The 3,996-nt window shown below is 46.9% G+C and overlaps 1 pseudogene; it reads right to left on the reverse strand.

Moving 5' to 3' along the window:
- Positions 1–2,284: 2,284 nt before the first annotated feature.
- LOC101658691 lies at positions 2,285–3,113 on the reverse strand (annotated as a pseudogene).
- Positions 3,114–3,996: the final 883 nt, after the last annotated feature.

Genomic DNA, 3,996 nt, shown 5'->3' on the forward strand with positions numbered 1-3,996 from the left:
CGAGGCTGGGCGTGGCGATGGCGCCCCCTTGCGGCTGAGCGGGCCTTCAAGCCCTCAGGACAGTCTTTCTGTCCCTCCAAGCCACGTGCCTGACTGGCCTACAGTCCTGTAACCTCACATCAGTTGTCCACTGGAAGGCCAGAGATGTCCCACCTGCCTGTCTGTCCACCACCTGCTGGTAATTCACCTGGGGGGGGAGGCCACTACATCAGGGAAGTCACAGATCCTAGGCCAGTTTCTGAGGCCCAGAGCCCACCTTTGGAATATGCACTTCTTAATCTTTGTCATGTCATCTTCCAGAGAGAGAGAGACGTTCCCCAAACTCCTCATGGGGCAGAATGTCACACTAATGTCAGGTCCAGCTTCCTGAACCACCCCTCTACCCCCACATACCCATGTCCTCCAGACAGAGAGCGCTGAGATGCCATCGGGATTCTGAGGGACTCAGGGTGACACCACCCCCCCACCCCCACCCCCACCCCCCGCGTGTGCACAGATTTCGAGGGCGTGGCCTTTCAGAAGCAGACGGATGGCAGGTGCTTCAGGTGGGTTAAACTGCCAACCTTTCAGGTAAGAGTCGACCACAGTAGGCAGGGACTTCCACAGCCAGCTGTGGTTCTGGTCTACCCGGATTAGAATCCCCGTGTGTTGCATATGATTATGCACTCGGCTACTCACCATCCAGTGGTCCCTCAGAGGAAAGGCCTGGTGATTTACCACAGAAAAACCAGCCATTGAAAACCCAGTGGAAGAGTTCTGACACCTCTGAGAGCGCCTGACTCCAGATCCACTGGTTTAACAACACCCCCCTTCCCCCCACACACACCATTTTCTCCCCCTTTTCCTTCTCCTTCCCTCAGTCCCTGCCTCCTCCATAATCAGACTCCCTGAACTCCCGCAATCCAGGCTTTTTCCATTCTTCCTAAAGATTAACTGGCTTGGACAAGGCAGACTGCTGGCCCTGCCAAAACTGACTCCAGGGTCCCCACGGTGAGGTAATGGTGGCCCCTGAGAAAGCAGACGCTCCCTGAGGTCACTCCATGGCCAGATGGACCCAGGCCACCTTGTCTTCCAAACTTCCTTTCACCTTCAATCTGGGCTGCAGAAACCAAACAACACAAAACTGTGGGAAGCAGAGAACGGGAAGAGAGTGCATACAGATGAAGCCTTTATTTTCATCTATTAAGAAGCCGAGTCCCAATCACATTCTCATAGTCAATATTGTTCCCCACTATATCCTCCCCTAATAGGGCTACCTTAAAGTTACTTCTTACAAGGATATGGCTAATTGCTGTGTAGCGGGCAGCTTTAACTGTGGGAGCAGACATGTGCTATTGCTCTCTACGCTCTGAAGACAGCCACTCCCCCTTACCTGTCCGGGGCACTGGGCACTAGTGTTAGGTTACTTCTCCAATGTACTGAGGGACCTTTTAGGGTTAGGGTACAGCCCACTGTGTTACGTATGTGGTTACGTAAGGGGGCTTGCATACCCCTAGAGTGTATATAAGCCTTGATTGGAAATATTTTTCCTTGCTCTGTGCCAACCTGGCTCCTGAAGTCATGGCGGCCCCAGAGGTGAGCACTTGCATACTTTATCTTGTCTGATGTTTTTATAATTTTACCCCTCAATTACACAACCATGCCTTGGACCCATTAGATTGGGGGAGCCGGTACCCCACACAAAACAAAACAAAGACCCATGGTCATCCATTCATTTCCACCTCGAAACTCAAAACGCACTGCCATCAAGTCCATTGCAACTCATAGCCACGACCTTAGATAGGACTTCTGAGAGGGTAATCTTTACAGGAGGAGACAGCCTCATCTGTCTCTCTCAGAACAGCTAGTGGGTTGGAGCCTCTGACATTGAGGTTAGCCCAATGCCTAGCCCATACCGTCACCAGAGCTCCTCTTTTGGGCTACAGTGGATGCGTTTTTCAGCCCCAGATCACTGGGCCCTCTCTGCTCTGTGGGGGGGTGGGGGGCGGGAGGGAGTCAGTGTGCAGCCCCTGGGCTGGCTGGCACCACTCATCTTCTAATCCTCGCTGTGCTTCGCTCCCTTGGCTGTTCACTCCCGGTGCCTGTTGCCTCTTTTGGAGTGTGAAGTTTCATCACAGCCATGTTAATGGTTATCCCTAGAAGGATGAAACAAGACCTTGCGCATGAAGTACGTAGAATGGTCCTTGTCAGGGAAGGTGGGGGGGAAATGGGGAGCTCTATGAAAATAAGGAAAGAAGAAAATGTTCTAAAATGTATTGTGGTGATGTTTACACTTTTTTCCCCCCTTGAAAGCAGTCACTGTTTTATTAAGAGACCAGATTACAAAAATAATCATGGCAGATAGATACCTTAGTTCATCCTTCTAATAAGTCTGTGGATCTGGTCTTCCCTGTTGCCTGCGTCTCCACCTTCTACGAAATGGGTGGTCTTTTTCTTCATCCCACCTCGCAGAGAAGATAATTTGAAGGGCCACAGGAAGTTATTTGTTTCTTTGAAACGTTTCCTAACAGTATAGATCTCATGAATCAGATCCTCCATGCAGATGATACCATATTTACCAAGAGACCGTGCAATCAGAGTGTTATCTGTTAAGGCAATACGCTTCTTATTGATTTTGCCATAATCACGCTTGTAGATGAGTTCATTCACCAACTTCAGGTTTGGGTACCCCCATGCAATGTATGGTTCCACAATCCTCAGCATGTTAATTGAAGCCTTGTTAAGCTTAACAAAGGTGCCTTGAAAACCTGGCAAAGGCGAAGAAGCGGCAACACTTTGCGAACCTTGGGGCTCACACCATTGATACCTCTGATCCTGATAACAAATGCCAGCTTGGGCTCTCCAGGCACATAGAAGTTGCCAGCTTTCCTTGCCATCCAAGCCATTCGGATTTCAGTTCTGTACATCTGCCTGTATTCCTTGTGATAGTGCTTAGCTTTCTCGTAGATAAGCTTCCTCCTTGCCTTTTAAAGCATCTTTTGGGCAAACTTCTTTCTTAGGCGTTTGATCTTTAGTTCTGCGAAATTCCTTCGCTTTTTCTTTTTTTATCTTCGCTTGTTCTTAAGGGTCTCCGGAACAGCAGGGACCTTCTTCTTCTCCGCGACAGCCTCCATGATTCCAGCCGGTTAAAAAAAAAAGGCTACACAACTTTTTAAAATGTGTTTCAACCACTGAAATAAATGTAGAGTATGTGAATCCTATGCCAATAAAAGTGTTGTTTTTTTTTAAATAAACCAATCGTAATCAATGGATTCTCTCTGGATCCTGATTAAAATATGCAAACTGGAATGATGAAAGCAACAAATGTACAGATGTGCTTGATATACAATGGATGTATGTATGGATTGTGATAAGAGTTGTATGAGTCCCCAATAAAATGATTTTTTTAAAAACTTTAATACTATTGAAAAAAAAGAGTTAAAGAAAAAAGAAATGTCTTGAAATTGATTGCAATAGTGATTGTACAACACTGATTGATATGACTGAACTATGGAATGGTAATGGTATGATGTCTCAATTAGCTCCTAATAAAATGGTTTGGGGGGAAAATTAAATTAGGTTCTTGACAGAGAAAAATAAATTAAAAATACTCTAAAATTTAAAAACAAAACATGTAAGCTGTGAAAAAAAATTATTACTTTTATGGAACTACTGGAAATTTTACCAGTGGGAAAATGAAAGGTCCTTGTCACTCAGTAACCCTTCTAACTCTGGCACCATCTCGTAGAAATGGGATGCAAGCTGCGTATGTACCGCAGAACCTGCGAGTACTTGAGTTCCGAGCCCTGGTAGCAAAGCAGCTACTACTCCCACAGAGTTACAGCCTCGGAAAGTCCCGGGGACAATTCTACCCTGTCTTATAGGGTCTCTCTGAATCGGCATCACCTCGGTGGCAGTGAGCTTGGAACAATTGAGTTAGGGAGCCCTGAGGGCAGAATGGATTAAGCATTGGGCTGCTAACCACAAGGTCAGAGGTTCAAATCCAGTAGCCATTGC

Source organism: Echinops telfairi, unplaced genomic scaffold (genome assembly GCF_000313985.2).
Source record: "Echinops telfairi isolate 266 unplaced genomic scaffold, ASM31398v2 ScPeMD7_7412;HRSCAF=8450, whole genome shotgun sequence".
Lineage (NCBI taxonomy): Eukaryota > Metazoa > Chordata > Mammalia > Afrosoricida > Tenrecidae > Echinops > Echinops telfairi.